General features: G+C 47.7%; 1 pseudogene; it reads right to left on the bottom strand.

Moving 5' to 3' along the window:
• Nucleotides 1–18896, bottom strand: part of LOC147915649 (MHC class I polypeptide-related sequence B-like) — a 44848-nt pseudogene that overhangs the window by 2349 nt on the left and 23603 nt on the right.

The raw sequence follows: 18896 nt of genomic DNA, 5'->3' as shown, positions 1-18896 counted from the left end.
CATTAATCACCAGACTATTCCTGCCTTTGCCTTCCTTCCAACAGTGTCACCAGAACACTTCCTAATTCCCATATATGAATCTTAGAATATGTAAGCCAAATCTTGGAATTAGCGTAATGTGTCCATATTGTAATATGAGCAAATTCTTGTCGATATCTCATCCCTTTGGGTGTCCTACATATGGTACGGCCCTGGGAGGAAACAGATGGCACAATCAAAGGGATAAATGAAGAGAGTTTAATGACCCAGAAATTTACAGAGGTGTAGGCAGTTAATAGCAGTAGATAGCAAGAGCTCCCTGGGACTAGAAACAGCAGGAAGCTGTTAGCACCTCTAGACCAAAGGGACAGTACAAGGAAATTGTTTCTTGGGCCGGCCCCGTGGCTTAGCGGTTAAGTGTGCGCACTCCGCTACTGGCGGCCCGGGTTCGGAGCCCGGGCACGCACTGACACACTGCTTCTCCAGCCATGCTGAGGCCGCATCCCACATATAGCAACTAGAAGGATGTGCAACTATGACATACAACTATCTACTGGGGCTTTGGGGGAAAAAAAGGAGGAGGATTGGCAATAGATGTTAGCTCAGAGCCAGTCTTCCTCAGCAAAAAGAGGAGGATTAGCATGGATGTTAGCTCAGGGCTGATCTTCCTCACAAAAAAAAAAAAAAATTGTTTCTAGAACCCAGCAAGCTGTAGCCCTCCAGAGGGGCCACCCAACATATGCTGGTGCTGTATGTAGAAGAAAGCAGGCATTACTATAGCGTAGCACTGGAGGAAAGAGTCTCGGTATCAATGCTTTGAATCCTCTCTCCTCCCACACAATCATCCCTGTAGTGCCTCCTATTGGCAAACCCAATTGGAAGCCAGATGGGAAGGAACCCAAGTGATGTGTTCTGAGGATAACTGGAAATATAAGTGATGATCCTCCAGTAATTTAGGACGTAGAGAGTAGACAAGGGAGAACATTAGGATGTTAAGATTAAATAAATTCTATGAAAGAAAGAGCAGAATGTGTGTCTTCAATTATAAGAATAAATGTTGGAAAAATGACAGATATTAGGCTTATTCTGTATGGCCCCTAGGTTATATCTGGGTGGAAGGGAGAGAAAATAGCTACAGATACCTATGATGAAGTGATTCCTCTGAGAAATCTCTAAAACCAAAAGGTTGTAAGGTCTCCATTAATCAGGATGGAGAAGCATAGGCTGGGCAACCACTTAAAAGGGACCGATGTTCATTTCCTGGGGTGTGCATCAAAGCATTTGTCTAGAGACAAGTGTCATGGTGGTAAATGATAGTGGTTCCCTCAGATTCTACTAGCACATGAGACCTCATGGCCTGTGGACATTAACATGCTGGAAAAAGGGGCCATCAGCCCCCATTGAGTTCTCCCCAAAAAAATGTCATGGCCCAGAGCTAACCTGCTTATCCTGTTTAATATTTTTAACATATATTTTATGTTACTGGGAAAATCTTGCTTCTTACTTATTTGAAAAAGAAAATGTGTTGGGAATAATGGATATAGCTTATAGAATCATAGGTGCAGCTGAAGAAGTAAGGCTCAGAGCAGGTGGGTACCAGGGCAGCACTGGGATATGGGCAGCAAGTATGGATCATCAGTCTCATTAAGGAACAACCATTGGGATAAAAAATAAAATACTTCTACAGTTTTCACACTCTTTGCCACTGCTCAAGATTCTCATTCCTGTGAGAGCATATCCAGTTGGTCTAGCTTGGGCCTACTATATACTCCTTCACCAGAGAAGTAATCAACACTGATTAACAGGCCTGCCAGCCTGCATCCAGATGGTATATTATAGTTCTCTAGAGCATACTGGGCTGCACTTTCAAGGAATGGGCATGATATATAAAAGTTTGTACTAGATGTTCACTACGCAAGCATAATAAGTGGATTCCTTTTTAAGAGCCAAGTCTCAGAGGCCAGATCACTCTCAGGGCTATGCATGTGGTCACTGTGCATGACCACAGGTGATGTTCACCTGGGGCTGGAGCATCCCAACTCTAAGCCAGGGACAGCAGGAGAGGGAGAGGGTCTTTGGGGCTGGGGTTTAACAGGGAGAGGCATCAGATGCCTCTGCATCTGTGGCTTTAGCATCTGATTCTCCTCTCTCTTCCATCCCACCATATCTCAGAGCCAGCACTCCTAGTTTTCCTTGATTTTTCTGATAGTTAGGCCAAAAAGTCATGGATGTAATCACATAATAAGTCATGGATTAATATTGTGATGTCTAGGGAAACTAAAAGAATAATAAAAGAATGTGTAACTAGAAGACTAATTAAGAAGACTACAATAATGAAAAGCTTTTGGTTAATCCAAAAGAAGGCAAGAAAGAAAAACAATGGAGCAAAGAAGATTAAAAGACAATTAATGGGGGCCGGCCCGGCGGCGCAAGCAGTTAAGTGCGTGGGCTCCAATGCGGCGGCCCAGGGTTCGCAGGTTTGGATCCCGGGCGCACACCGACGCACCGCTTGGCAAGCCATGCTGTGGCGGCATCCCATATAAAGTGGAGGAAGATGGGCATGGATGTTAGCCCAGGGCCAGTCTTCCTCAGCAAAAAGAGGAGGATTGGCAGATGTTAGCACAGGGCTGATCTTCCTCTCAAAAAAAAAAAAAAAAAAAACAAAGACAATTAATGGCCAGGTGGTAGACTTAAACCCAAGTATGTCAGTAAGTACACTAAAATAAATGGATTCAAACACTTTTAACACCAGTTAAAAGACAAAGACTGTCAGAAGGGTAAAAATAAATACTTAAATAACCATATGCTGTTTACAAAAGACACTTTCACTAATAGGTCACAGAAAGGTTGAAAGTAAAAGGATGGAAAAAGAAATACCATACAAACACTGATAAAAAAGCATGAGAAGATACCATTTAGAAAAATTGTAGGACATGAATCTCCTTAGGCATAGAGCACATGTAGACAGTTTACAACATCTATAATACAATTTATTTGATCTGATGTGATCCTTGAGACACTATGACACCACATATTTGACATAGTGGGTGTGCAATAAACATTTATTGAATGAAGGAATAAACTGCCTAATAATTCAAGTATTATTCATATTCATATTTTAAAAATGAAGAGTAACACTCTGGAGAAGTAAAGTAATATAAATTGAATTAGGTCATCTGGATTGTAGAATTGAGAACACATTCTCTGCCCTAAAGGAATCAGAATTCTTCTTGGAGCAATACCATGTATTGTATATGTCAAAATACACTAATTACTAGAATTGAATTTGATACAATCCAGGATATACCAAAAAAAAAGGTGAGGCAGGATTAAGTGAATGCGGAGATACAGGAAAATTGATTTGTTTTAAATATGAATAGAAGTTTTAAGCACAGAAAAATAGGAGGGAAAAGGCCTTATTTGGACTAAAGCAAAAGATAAGCTCACGTGTGAAGGTGTGGCAATGCCTGACCTAGGCCTCTCCTAGAGCCGGACTAGACCCAGGCAGGCAGAGCTCCTGGCCCGGCCACACCTCTGTGGTTCTCAACCATGGGAGATTTTGGCCCCAGGAGACATTTTGAAATATCTGGGTCATTTCTGCTTGTCACACTTGGCAGAGAGAGGTATAAAGTGGGGTACTACTGGCATCTGGTGGGTAGAAGCCAGGAATACAGCTAAACATCCCACAACACACAGGACAGCTCCCCACAACAGGATTATCTGGGCCAAAATGTTAACGGTGCCAACGTTGAGAAACCCTGCCCTACAGGTAAGTGCTGTAGTGTCTTCATCATTTCCCAGATGACGAAACTGAGGCACTAAGAGGGAGAGTGCTAGTAAGACCAGAGCACCAAGTTGAATCCAGGCCACCTGGTTGCAGAACCTGGGCTCCTCCAGTTGAACCAGTGGACTGGGGAACTGACCAAGGAGATTCAAATCTTGGATTTGGGGCCCCTTATGGTCCTCTGGCACCATGGGGTGTTGGCAGCAGGCTTGTAGCCTCACAAATTCTGGGGAAGAAGGTAAAAGAAAAAATGATCAACAGATGTGAGTTAATTGAGCAGGAAATCCTTCTGTCCTCTCAGAGATACTCCCTCCACAGGCTCTTCAGATTTTAGGCCTTGAGTTAAGCAGGAAAAATATTGTCCCAGCTTGATTCTCCCTCTCACCCCACTTTTCCCAGCCCTTGCTAGTCTCCTCCCATGACTCCATCAACATCACCTGTTCTTGTTTGCACCACCCACCATGCAAGAGTGTGAAAGGGCCAGAGGGCTAAAGGACAACATCCAGGAGTGGAAACCCAAAGCCCTCCCCTCCTCTCAAGCCCCCACCCAACCCCCAACACAGTGGAAGCCCTCCGTGAAGGAGAGGCCCCGGCTCCTTGGTCCTCCAGGCCTGGGAGTGGTCATACACAGTTCCTCCTCTCCTTACTTCTCAGCCTCCTCACCTGCACAAGCACCTGCCCTCAGGGCCGGGGTCTGCTCCACTGAGGAGGTTGCCTGCTCAACCACAGGCACTGACCTCCCCCTGCAGACCCTCTGGCAGCCCAGTTTTTCTAGACTGGACCTGCTGGTTACCTGAGCTTCCTGATGGGCTTCCCAGTTAGGAAGTTATTCTCAAGGATGGATCTCAAGGAATTTATGCTGGGTGAAAAAAGGTTAGTTATTTATGCTGGCCGGTCTCCAAAGGTTACATACTGTGTGACTCCATTTATTTAACATTCTCCAAATGACAAAATTATAGAGCTGGAGAACAGATTATTGGTTGTCAAGGTTGGGGGTGGGGGTGGCTTTGCCTGTAAAAGGGCAGCACAAAGGTTCCTTGTCATGGAACTGTTCTATTTCTTGACTGTGCTGCTGGTCTCATAATTCTACACATGTGACAAAATTGTACAGAACTAATTACACACATACACATGAACGCATGTAAAACTGGTACAATCTGATGGATGATAGTGTCAATTTCCTGCCTGTGACATTGTACTAAAGTTATGCAAGATGTTGCCAATGGGGGTAACTAGGTGTGGTATATATATAATTTCTCTGTATTATTTTTTAAAATGCATGTGAATCTATAATTATCTCAAAAAAATTTTATCTCAAAATTAATGAAAATTAATTTAAAAAATGAACATGAGATTTGAATAGACATTTCACTCAAGGAGACGTACAAATAGCTTATAATAAGCATACAGAAAGATTATCAACATCATTAGTCAATAGGGAAATGCAAACTAAAACCATGAGATACCACTACACACTCATCAGAATGACTATCACAAAAAAGACAGACAGAAACAAGTGTTGCTGAAAATGCAGAGAAACTAGAACCCTCATTGCTGGTGTATACACTGCTGGTGAACATGTAAAATAAAACAGTAATTTTGGAAAATGCTTTATCCGATTCCTACAAAGTTCAATATCAACATACTATACGACACGGCAATTCCACTTCTAGATATCTACCCAAGAGAAATGAAAACATATGTTCACACCAAAACCTAAACGTGGAGCTTCATAGCAGCATTATAGATTATAGCCAAAAATAAAGGAAACAATTCAAATGTGCATCAGCTGATGAAGGGATAAAGAAAATGTGGTTTGTCCATGCAATGGGGCACTGTTCGGCAGTAAAAGGAAAGGAACCACTGATACATATTACAACATGAATGAACTTCAAAAACATTATAGCAAAATAAGGAATACATATCGTATAGCTCTGTTTATATGAAGTGTCCAGACAAGGCAAACCTAGAGAGACAAGCAGCAAATTAGTGGTTGCCTGAGGCTGGGGGTGGGATGGAGATTGAGTGCCAAGGGGGTCAAAGGAAGTCCTGGGGTGATGGAAAGGTTCTAAAACCGGATTGTGGAGACGGTCTATAATGTTCTAAAAATTATGGAGTTATACACTCACACTGCATGAATTTCATGGATGTAAATCATACCTCCATAAAGCTGTTAACAAAAGGAAAAAGAGGAAGCACAGGAGAGCTGATAGCTGAAGGAAGGAGTCTCAGAGAGACAGACAGAAGCAGAACAAATAAATAAAGAAAAAAAAGGAGAAAGGCCTTGGGCCTTCAGGGTTTTTTTGAGAACAAGGTAACCAAATGCCAAGCAGGATATACTCCTGCAGCACATCAGCCTTACTGCACATGGTGACTTTTCGGATCCCCTACTCACCCTGTGAGGCACAAGGGCAGGTGTAATTATCCTGATTAACAGATGATGAAAAGAGGCGCAGAGGGGAATCACCTTCCCAAGGTCACGCAGAAGTGGTGCAGACAGCTGAAGGCCTGGATCTCCTGGACACTTTACCCGGTGCCTGTGCCCTGCTCACACCCCACTTTCCACCTATGTTTCATTGCCTTTATTATTTACTGAAGAACAGACCTTTTCTCTCTCTTTTTTAACTCTTCTTTCAAGCAATCAGATTGTGAAGCAAAAATTGTTTCCTGCCGTCCCTCACTGCACATTCACTGGGCATTGACCACCCTTAGAAACAGGCATTAGCTCAGGAAAGGCAACCTGAGGGTGCAAGCGCACTGACCAGATGCCCCTCTGGAAATGGGGACTGTGCCCTACGACAGGCTGGACAGGAAAAGAACTTAGAGGCAGGGGGAAAACAGTAACCAGGGTCCCCCGGAGAATGAACTGCTTCCCTAAAATGATCCGCGTATGTCTGCTGTTCCACATTCTCTGAAGCGAAGCACCAGGAAGCATGAGAATACGCTATGGGCAGCTCACAAAGAGTACAGGGTAGGAGTGACTCAAAGGGTAACAGAAACCAGTTCCTATGGAAGAATCTGAGGAGCTACATAATGGAGACAAGACCACTCTCTCTGCCCGAAACCCATCGGCCTGTCAGGGCTCCCAAGGGCACTTCACGGATGGGAGGCTCAGGCACTGTGCGAGCACTGTATTTGGGCATCGTGGGGCATTGCCTTGCTTCCTTATAGTGGCAGGAGAAATTAAGGGGAAAGGAGGAAGGGAGGCAGAAAAAATAGGCTAGTTACATCATACAACACTCCCCACTCCTATTCCCTACTTCCTCTTCCTCCCCAGGAGATCCCAGACTCTTCCACCATTTGATCCCCTTGACCCCAAGTTCACTTCGGGCCTCGCCAATAAGCACATGATCCCCAACACCGTTCAACAGGACAAGCCCTGCTGAGCCTAACATGAAAGGATTGAGATCAGAGCATAGGTGGGAGCCACAAGCCCTCCTTGCTCTCAGCTGAGCACTCTCCTTATCCAGGCAGCAGGGAGAAGGTTGAGAATTCAAGATTCTTGGCTCAGACCTTGGCCATGTGCACAGATAAGGGGCGCTTGTGGAGTTGCTGCCCCCAATTCCTCTCATACCTACTCCAACTTGCATCTCCTGTTACACTCTCCAGTGAGCAGGGAGAAGGCTTGTCATCCCCACTCCTATCTATGCAAAAAGAGAAGAGAGGGATCACACACACCTCGGCAGAGCCCCTCCCATCCACACCCAGTGCTCAGTTTATTCACGTGGGCTCTCTGCAGCTGATGTGCCTTCTCCTTGCACACCAAAGGGCACACACAATAATGGCACTAATAAGAGCAGCAACCTCCAGAACGGTTGGCCATCCACTCTGTTGTACCAGGGCCTTTCGTGAAAACCGGCCTTATTATAACCTGGGCACCCAGAGCCGCAGGCCTGCTCTCCTCTCCTTCACCCTGGCCCCTGACCCTACCAGGGTCAGAACCCCCTCCAGGAGCACCCTAGGCTCACCAGAGGGCACAGGGTGTACACTGTGGTTCCCGCTGTGTTCCACGTAACAGGTGAACCTCTGCTCTCGTCCTTGGGGAATCCTTATGGCCACCCAAGTCTGGTAGGTCCCATTCCCATCAGGCAGGACACCCCCAGACTGCTGGGCATCCTGGCTCCGGGGTTCCTCATCCTGAAACCAGGTCAGTGAGATGTTCTGGGGAGAGAAGCCAAAAGCCTAGCATGTCAGGGTTACCACGCCCTCCGCGGCCTGGCTGCGGGTCACATTCACTGCTGGGGGCACTGGAGAAGAAAGCACAGAGCCGGTGAGGCTGGTGGCCAAGCCATGCTCCCCTCTAAGGGAGATGGAGAGAACAGGGCTGCCCCTCCCCACCTTTCCAGCTCTGGCTGAAGCCCTCATTGTCCCCAGACCTTCTCCAAGTCTGTTCTGCGTCCTGGGGCCCAGTTGCTTTAGACTAGCAGAAGGATGGGTGGGATTGAGGCCTCACTCTCTTAGATCCACGTGTTGACACTGAGGAGTGGGATGTGAGGGGTGAGCTCTCTGTGGCAGGCAGGCTGGGAGCCAGGGGGACAGGCCCCCAGTCTGACAGCTTCCTCTCCTGCCGGACACCCGCCTCCCCAGGTTCAGTGTTCTCTCTGAGGGCACACTGCTTTCCTGGATTATGGACACTGGAATAGTTCATTCCCCTCGCCACCTGTGTGGTGTCTTTATCCAGTGGCTTTAACAGAACACGCAAATCACAACACAACACACCAAAAGAACATGTATGCAACCCATAGTACAGGGAGGGTTTCCTTGGGCAGAATTGAGGGAGGCTCCAGGGGTCTGGGGGAGAGGAGGCCCCTGCCCCAGGGTCATACCTGTTCTCTCCGTGAAGCCCATCCAGGATTCCAGATATCTTCGCAGTCTTCCACAAAGCTCTCCCTGCACCTTGGCCAAGTAATCCTTGCTTTGAAAGCCATCTGTGTCCCAGGACTTCTTGATCTCCACAGCCAGGGTCTGAGCCGAGGGGCACTATCCGTCCATGGGTCTTGGGGTTATAGGAGAGGAAGAGCTCCCCATCATAGTAGAAATGCCTCAAGCCTCAGATGCTGTTGTGTTGTTGGATCTCGCAGCCCCGAATCTCCTGGAGGGAATGCAAGCCTGCCCCCCACCCAGCAGTGACGTCTCCATTCCCTGTGTCCCTCTGCCTTCCCTGCCCAAGTGAGAAACTGCAGCCAGGGGGTCATCTCCCTTCTCTCCTCCGTGTCTTCCTGGCCTGGCTGAGTCACGGTCACCTCCATGCTGAGCTCCACAGTCCACATTCCTCACCCCAACCCCCACCCAAATCCACTGGAAAGACACAGGTCCTTGTTGTCTGCCCCAAACTTTCTTGGAAAAGGCTGCACATCACTTGTGCCCTCTTCCCATTCTCACCTCCTTTCTGGTCCTGCAGAGCTGTGATGTCTGCCAGAGTCTTTCTGAGGTCCTTCCCCTGCTCTGTCAAGTCCTTGGTCTCTGTGTCCCATGTCTCAGTGTCCAGGACAGCTTCTACCCACAGCCCTCAGGGCTCGGCCCTGCCTTTCTCACTGTCATAGTGCAGGAAGGGCCTACCATGCAAGTGTCCCTCAGTGAAAAATCTCGACTGCACAAATCCATCCTGGGACACCACTGTGAGGTTATAACAAGGACTGGGATCCTGGGCAAGGAAAGACCAGATGAAACTGCTTCCTGGAAACAACTGCACATCAGATGTTTCACAGAAAAGTTCTGCTGTCCTGAGGATGCAGACAATGCACATGTGCAAAGGAACAAGAGTGAGATTTCCAATACAGGAAAGTAGGAAAGAGGAAAGAGGAGAGAGGAATTGAGAAATGGAAGGAGGGGCATAGCGAAGGGCAAAGATGTAGGATAGAAGCCAGGAGAGGGAGGCACGGGCTCCCTAACGGTCAAGGTAGGAGGTCAAGGGCAGAGGTTGGCCTTCAGGGGGCAAGGGAGAGCCAAGAAGGCCATGGTGAAGGGGAGATCTTGTCACGGGGGAGTGAGGGGATGTGAGGGACCCAGGATGGGAGGGATCCATGGTCAGGTTGACTGTGGTGCAAAGGCAGGTTAGGGGAAGATGGGGAGCAAGGGGCTGCTGCCTGTGGTAAGGCTCATCACGGACAAGGCGGGGCCGAGGGAGGGTGTGGCAGTGAGGCAGAGGGCATGGGGGTGGATTGTGACACAAGGGAGTTTAGGGTGGGCCAGTACCCCTGGGGGAGGCGAGGTGTGGGCCTGGGCACAGAGTGGAAGAGGTTTGGTGAGGCCCCAGTTGGGGAGATGGGTGAACCCGCAAGGGTCCCGTGGGGAGATGCAGGTGGCAGGACCTCAAAGACTCAGTGCAGTGTGTCCACGAGTAGTTTAGAGTTAGAAAGAAGGGGGAGAGATGGAATTAAAAATGGGTCTTAAATGCCAAGGTGCACAGCCTGGGGAAGGACCTACATGGTGGGAATGGTTTGGGACGGGGCAGTGGGGAGGCCATGTCATACCTCCAAAGAGGGTTGGGTTAGGCCTCCAGCACAGGAGGCATGGTGCTGGGAGAAGGCCCACTGTGAAGAAAGGCCAGAGCCAACCAAGTGTCATAAACAAGGATTTTGGATACACAGTGTAGGGAGTGAGAGCTCAGTGGGGCCAAGGAACCAAAGGAGGCAGGATGGAGGCCAAGGAGCTGACAGTTGCACCAAGAGTAGTTTTTCCCATCGCTGGGGCGTGAGGGGGGTGGGGGGGATAGGGGGGAATGGGGAAGAGGCAGCAGAGGAGATAATCGTGAGAGCCTGGGACTGGGGGGCTGGGGATGAGCATGGCACAGGGGTGACCCTGGGATAACTTGGGTTAGGGTGCTGACAGGAGAAGAGGGGTGTTCTGGGTGAGGGTGGAATGAGGGCTTGTGACAGATGAGAACTTGGTGAGGGCCCCAGGCAGGTGGGTAAGTGTTGAGAGCAGGGCAAGGTGCCATGGGGGGAGGAGTGTAGAGGGACCAGGGAGAGAGAGAGTCCTGCACCTGTGGGCTGGAAAGTGGAGGCCTCAAGAGGGTGAGGTGTGGGATGCAGGATTGGGGAGGGGTGGTGCTGAGTGAAAGGCCCAGGATGCAGGAGGACCAAGAGCAGGAGCCTGCACTGGAGGGGAGGGAGGAGGACTGAGCACCAAGACAGGGGACAGGTCTCTGCACAAGGGGCTGTTCACTGTGCCTCAGGGCTCCCCTTGGTGAGGGTGGGAGGAGAGTGGGGATGAAGGGAAGACCACCTGGGCAAAACACACCTCCAGAAAGTTAGAGTTCAGGAAATTTGGGGGGAGGTAGGAGCCCTGCAGGTGAAGGCTCCTTGTAGGCAATGACGCGGTGGGGGGCGGGGGGGAAGGAGGGACCTGAAGTGGGGACAGGGGAGGACGCACTAGAGAGGGGTCAGAGAACTGTAGAGAGGAGGGGATGTCAGGGGGGAGAGGTCAAAGGACTGAGGGGGCACATGAGATGACAGGGGAGGAGGTGAGGAGAGAATCTGGTGTGGGAACTCTGGCATATCAGAAAATCAGAGTTAACATTGGGAAAAGGGAGTAAGAGGGGAGGAGGAGAGTGGAGACCAGAGAAGTCACAGGAGGAATCCCTCGGCCAGAAGCCCTCAGACTCTACCCTCCCTCAGTGTAAGAGTCAGAAGCAGCCACAGTGCCCTCAGCAGGAGGAAGTGTGGTTAGAGCCTGGGCTCCCCATAGAGCTCCTGGTCACTAGAAAAAGGCCCCTAACTCCGGGGTCTGAAGCCCCTGAGAGCTGCCTGTCTGGATTCTCCTTGTCACCCAAGGCAGGAACTGGGACAGGAGCAGAAAGGACGGTGCTCAGGGGCCTGAGAGGGTGCCCGGCTGGTAGGAAGTATTGCCTGAGCCTCAGACCTCCAAGGGCCCTTGAATGCCATTCAGGCAAGAGAAAGAAATAAAAGGGATGCAAATTGGAAAGGAAGAAGTGAAACTGTCACTATTTGCAGATGACATGATTTTATATATAGAAAACCCTAAAGAATCCACCAGAAAACTTTTAGAAGTAATAAACGAGTATGGTAAAGTTGCAGGATACAAAATCAACATACAAAAATCAGTTGCATTTCTGTACACTAACAACGAAGTAGCAGAAAGAGAAATTAAGAATACCATCCCATTTACAATTGCAACAAAAAGAATAAAATACCTAGGAATAAACTTAACCAAAGAGGTGAAAGATCTGTACACCGAAAACTATAAAACATTGCTGAAAGAAATTGAAGAAGACACAAAGAAATGGAAAGATATTCCGTGCTCTTGGATTGGAAGAATGAACATAGTTAAGATGTCCATACTTCCTAAAGCCATCTATAGATTCAATGCAATCCCTATCAAAGTTCCAACAACATTTTTCACAGAAATAGAACAAAGAATCCTAAAATTTATATGGAACAACAAAAGACCCCGAATAGCTAAAGGAATCCTGAGAAAAAAGAACAAAGCTGGAGGTATCACACTCCCTGATTTCAAAATATACTACAAAGCTATAGTAACCAAAACAGCTTGGTACTGGCACAAAAACAGACACACAGATCAATGGAATAGAATCGAAAGCCCAGAAATAAACCCACACATCTATGGACAGCTAATCTTCGACAAAGGAGCCAAGAACATACAATGGGGAAAAGAAAGTCTCTTCAACAAGTGGTGTTGGGAACACTGGATAGCCATATGCAAAAAAATGAAAGTAGACCCTTACCTTACACCATACACAAAAATTAACTCCAAATGGATTAAAGACTTGAATGTAAGACCTGAAACTGTGAAACTTCTAGAAGAAAACATAGGCAGTACGCTCTTCCACATCAGTCTTAGCAACATCTTTTCAAACACCACATCTGACCGGGCAAGAGAAACAATAGAAAAAATAAACAAATGGGACTACATCAAACTAAAAAGCTTCTGCACAGCAAAGGAAACCATCAACAAAACGAAAAGACAACCTAACAATTGGGAGAAGATATTTGCAAACCATACATCTGATAAGGGCTTAATCTCCAAAATATATAAAGAACTCATGCATCTCAACAACAAAAACTACCAACCCAATTAAAAAATGGGCAAAAGACCTGAACAGACATTTCTCCAAAGAAGATATACAGATGGCCAACAGACACATGAAAAGATGTTCAAAATCACTAACTATCAGGGAAATGCAAATCAAAACTACAATGAGATATCACCTCACGCCCGTCACAATGGCTATAATTAACAAGACAGGAAACAACATGTGTTGGAGAGGTTGTGGAGAGAAGGGAACTCTCATACACTGCTGGTGGGAGTGCAAACTGGTGCAGCCACTATGGAAAACAGTATGGAGATTCCTCAAAAAATCAACGATAGAACTACCATATGATCCAGCTATTCCACTGTTGGGTATTTATCCAAAGAACTTGAAAACACCAATTTGCAAAGGTACATGCACCCCTGTGTTCATTGCAGCGTTATTCACAATAGCCAAGACTTGGAAGCAGCCTAAGTGCCCATCAAGGGACGAATGGATAAAGAAGCTGTGGTATATATACACAATGGAATACTACTCAGCCATAAGAAACGACGAAATCCAGCCATTTGTGACAACATGGATGGACATTGAGGGTATAATGCAAAGTGAAATAAGTCAGAGGGAGAAGGTCAAATACCGTATGATTTCCTTCATTAAGTAGTAGATAATAACAACAATAAACAAACACATAGGGACAGAGATTGGATTGGTGGTTACCAGAGGGGAAGGGGGGAGGGAGGAGGGTGAAAGGGAGAATTCGGTACATGTGTGTGGTGATGGGTTGTAATTAGTATTTTGGTGGTGAACATGATGTAGTCCATGCAGAAATAGAAGTACAATGATGTACACCTGAAATTTTTACAATGTTATAAACCAATGTTACTGCAATAAACAAAAAATTAAACAAAAAAAAACAAAGCACCAACCCAAGAGGCAGCCCGGGGCACTAGGGCGTCAGAAGGACTGAAATGTCCAAATGGGAAGAGGAAAGCAAGGAGAGCAGAACATGGGGCCCCGGGGCGGGGGCGAGGGGGGGACAGGGGGTGAGAAGAGAACTGGGAAGAGATAAGAAAAGCAGAATTGAGCTGGTCAGGTTGAGCTGGCATCAGGGTATTGGGGCTAGAACAGGCCATGTCCAGCCCCCAGCCCCTATACCACGATGTCAGACAAATGGTGAGACAGTCCCCGCGACATTCACCGAATCCCACCCGGACCCCTGGAACTGCCCTAGGGTCCTGCCGGGCTGAGGACAGCAATGAGCCAACTCAGCAGCAGCAGTACCCAGGGAAGCAAAAAGGGCAGCCTGGGCCAGAAGCAGGAGGACATGGCACAGTCACATGGCCGCTACTTTGCCAACCTCGTGGCAGCCCAGGCAGCTGCGGAGCTCAGCTGAGCCCTAGGAATCGCCGGCAGAAATTTATTAACAAATACACCAGGCCCCGCTCTGCCCCGCTTCTTTTGCACCCAGTCGTGAGCAGGGAGTGAGGGCTACACTTGTGAAATGTAACGTCCCAGTGAGCCAGGATGGAGGGGGAAAGCGGGAACCTCAGCCAGCTGGACCTGACGTCATCACTGAGAAAAGCTCCAAAGCTAGAAAAGCCTGCGAGACTGCGGGTGAGTGCAGCCAAATGCCCCAGGGACAGGCTCTGAGCAGCTGAGTATTAGGGCCCCAACCTCAGAGGCACCCAGATCACTGCCGCCCTCCCCAGCAAAGCCTACTGCCCACCCAGGAGCAGCACTGGTCTCACTGAGCTCCTGTAGAGACACCCCACAGGCTGGTCTTTCTCTGGCTTCTTCCTTCCAGAACAACCTTCTCTCCCACACACACCTCCCTCCCTAACCAAGGACAGCACTGTTGGCGACATCACCAGTGACCAGATTTGCAGACCTGTTTGCAGATTTCAGCCACCTCTGCCTCTCAGAAGCAACTTCCCCAGTTGAGTCACTCAGAGTCCAAGCTCTCTTAGATGTTGCAGCCATTATAATCTCCTCCTCCACCTCCCAGTGACTCAGATCCAGCCAGGTCCCCTTTCCTGTGGCCACATCCTGTAAGTGTCTGAACTCTCCCAGGGTGGCCTCTCTATTCAGTCCCTGGGGGATCACAGCCCAGTGAGGTGGCTCCCCACCTTCCACTCCAACACCAACTTCTCTCCGGACTCCCCTCTCCAACCTGCCTCAGGACATCTGCACCTCTGGACTCATCTGCCCCTCAAATCCAACAGGTCTACAAGGAAACTGCACATCTCTCACCACACCAGCCTCTCCCCCTCCCTTAGTTCTTTTAGCATCACCATCCTTGGTCCCATCTGCTCCCCTTTTCCCCTGCCTCATGGACTCAAAGTCAGCTCCTCCAACCTCCTTTCAATCCCACAGCCACTGCCTTAGTCCAGGCTTTCATCTACCTCAGCCTAGAAAATTGCAAAGGCTGCCTGAACACTGTGCCTGTCCCCAGTTATAACTATAAGGCCCCACACCATCCACAGCTGCCCCCTCTGCTGAATTTAACACATGATGCCTCTACTCCACCCTCAAAGCCCACAGCTGCCTTAACCTGCTGTCTGGCATCACCCCTGTCTGGCATTTCTCTGGTGACATGTCCCTTGGGTTGCAGTAAAAGTGGACTCCCCCCATCTCCTTACCCTGTCCCACCAGGATGCCACTGCTTAAGCATCTCCCTCCTCTGAATTACTCTCACCTCTGCCTTCCAACCCATCAGACTTGCACATCCTAAAAGATCATCCCAATTAGATGGTGGTGATGGTGGCACAACCTTGGGATTATACTAAAATCCACCTAATTATACACTTTAAAAGGGTGAATTATGTGATACATGGACTGTATCTCAATAACAATATTAATACTAACAATAATGCCATCCTGACAGACTCCTTCTACTGAAAGCCGTGCCTTATCCCCAAAACACATCTCTTGGTCTTTGGAACATCTTGCCTGTGGTCCTGAATCTTGGCTGCTTCTTAGAACCATCTGGAGAGTTTCTACTATCCTTATGCCCAGGTCAAGGCCAAAACCAATTGAATCAGTATCCATTGAGTTCCACCTAGACCTTCATATCTTTTAAAGCTCCCTTGGTGATTCCAGTGTGCAGGTAAGTTTTAGAACCACTGGTCTGGCCCATGGTTTGAACCTCCCTGATAGTACCAAGCGTGCCTGCCTTGAACCCCATCTTACCAATTTATATTTGCCCCAGTAGACAATGAGCCACTCCAGGAGCAGGAACTGTGTTCATTTCACCTTTGTCTCCCCTGCAAATGCTTTTTTTTTTTAATTTTTGTTTATTTATTTTTCCCCCTAAAGCCCCAGTAGATAGTTGTGTGTCATAGCTGCACATCCTTCTAGTTGCTGTATGTGGGACGCGGCCTCAGCATGGCCGGAGAAGCAGCGCGTCGGTGCGAGCCCAGGATCCGAACCCGGGTCGCCAGCAGTGGAGCGCGCTCACTTAACCACCAAGCCACGGGGCCGGCCCTGCAAATGCTTTTTTAAAGTTGAACTATACCCATCATTACTAACCATACTGCTAAGACTCTTCTCCTACACTTTTTCTGTGGATGGAAATGTCATGCATCAGAAAGTTTTAACAATTTCTTAGATTTCACATCCATCTTTATTAATTACTTTGACCATCATAATTTATTTAGTACATCAGGGATTGGGTCCTGTCCCATCTCAGAGAGATTCTTTCCATTGCTAAAGGTCACAAGAGGGGTGAGAGTGTAGAGAGGAACCTAGCTCTCCCAACAGCTGGTCCCAAGCCCTTCCCTCCATGATGTCAACCCTCCTTTGAGGACGTCCTAGGTGTGGCAGCTCCAGCAAACTGTCTCATTCAGCTCACCCCTCCCTCCAAAAAAATACTTTTAATACCTTAAAATAAAAATATTAATATACTAGGTTTGTTCCACAGCATTCAGAGATGGTTGCAATGAGAGATGAAGCCGTTCCCACTGTTTCTGGGGGGTAGGAGAGGCCTTGATGGTCTAGGGCTCCAGATCTGGGGTGTTCCCCAAGATCTAGGCGTTGCTGCCCCTCCCCCGCCAAGCCTCCTAGGTCATCTTCTGTACAAAGCCCTTTCTCCTCCACGCACCCTGCTTCCAGTCCCCTTCTCTGCCCCATAAACTACTTTTTTCCCTCCATTCTCGCCTTTGGACCCCTGGACTCACAAGCATAGGGGGCGCTGTCCTCGCGCAGACCTCAGGCGCCACTGCTGGGTACGGAAAAGAAACTGAAAAACCCCAGCGCTTGACTTACATACCCCAAAGCTGGGCGGCCTGAGTGCATTTTCAAGTAGGCTGGCCCAGAGTTTACAGGGAGGGTTGAAGATCACTCGTCCCCCCAACGCTGGCCTAAAGGAAATAAAAGTTGCTCATTGTTATAAAAGCAGAGTAAAGGCGCTTATGGGCAGAGTGGGAGGGGAGCAAGCTGCATTAGGTTTCTGGTTCCCAAACTCCTGGGCAGTTACACCTGCCGCTGGTGAAAACGCAGACCTGCCCCGGTCCGCGCACATTCCGAGTCCGTGAGTCTGGACAGGGATCTGGAACCCGACTTATTTTAAACAGCATCTCCGCTGATTCTGAGGCGGGTGAGTAGGGAAATACTGCTCCAATCCCCATTACCTCCCCACCCCCCACGCCCCACGGGGCCCGACCTTGGATTCCAAGATCTGAAAACCTTTCCAACAGCCTCGCGTCACCCCAGACTCACCCCAGGAAGGAAAGTGCCCGCCGCGTGACTGTCCTGTTTGAAGCGAACTCCGCCGACCTGATGAAAAGCAACGACTACGGATCCAGGAGAAACCCACCGAGGGTCTGCCACCTTCAATGAGGAACATAATTTAGACCCGGCGTGACTTCCCTCAAAGACTGGAGTGACTTTTACCGAGACAATAACAGCGGGGTCTGGTAGCGCTTTACCGCCTACGACATGCCGAGAGGAGAGCCCACTCCTGTCTCTGCACCTCACCTCTGCACGTGGACCAAGTCACGCGTGTTGACCACGGGGCTGGAATATGAAGGCGACAAAATGTAAGGGAGCGAGTGGGGAAAGGAGGGAGGGAAGGGGGAAAGTGTTGAAGAAAGGAAGAGAGAAGAAGAAAAAGGAGAGAAAAGCTAAAGGGGAAATACATTTCAAAAGAAGTAATTGTATTATTTCTAACCTTTATTATCCCGTCTATCTAGTTTTGTCATTAAATAACATTTTACTTTAGTGTGATCCCTCTCTGAATGCATAAATCGATGGCTATTGTTATTAGGGGACTATTTGTAAGTTGCAGATCAGGACCCTTTACCTCCAGATGTGTCAGGGTGTGTCTCTTAGCAACAAGAACAAGGTGTTTTGTTGTTTTTTACATAACAAAGGACAAATTTCAAAGAGGTAATATTTTTAAAGCCAACTTCATTGGAGCGGACTTCACATACAATATAACGCATCTATTTGGAATGCAATTTCATTTGAAATGGTTGAGTTCTGGCAAGTGTACACACCCCTGTCACCACTACCACAGTGAAGATGCAGGACATCTCCATCGTCCACAAAGAAAAGCCAGGTGATAAAAATCTACACAGCCATTATAAGGAATAAGATAGATTTTAAGGTATTGCTGTGAAAAGATGTGCCCAGTATACTTTTAAGCTTTTGTAAAAGCTAAAGAACATACTGAATTATAATGCCACTAATACCACTTACATAATATATATTTTAAATAGAGGAAAACCTGGAAGACTACTCACCAAAGTTTTGACAGTGGTATCTCCAGGGACTGAAATAACTTGGTGACTTACACTTTGTCCAAAATGTTGGAATTTTATCTTTTAGTATAAATTTGGGTTTGTATTGGGGAGGGGAACAGGGAGAGAATATTTCCATTCAAAAATGTTATGAAACTAAACCCCAAAATGAATGTTATGTATTTTTAAAACACATAAATGTTAATTAAAACCCAACACTAGATACTTTCTCCTTTAAGATAATCCTTCACATTTCCATAGCACTGAATCTTTCTTAAATTGTTTCTGAAAGGGATGTTTTTAGTGCAGTAGACAGACATGTAACAACTATGACAAAAGGCATGGGCTAGAACAAAAAGAAGCGCAAAATTGAGTGCAGTCA

This window comes from Ceratotherium simum, chromosome 13 (assembly GCF_057802395.1).
Source record: "Ceratotherium simum simum isolate JZ-2026a chromosome 13, ASM5780239v1, whole genome shotgun sequence".
NCBI lineage: Eukaryota > Metazoa > Chordata > Mammalia > Perissodactyla > Rhinocerotidae > Ceratotherium > Ceratotherium simum.
The sequence above is the reverse complement of the archived record's forward strand: the minus strand, read 5'-3'. Positions and strand labels throughout refer to the sequence as shown.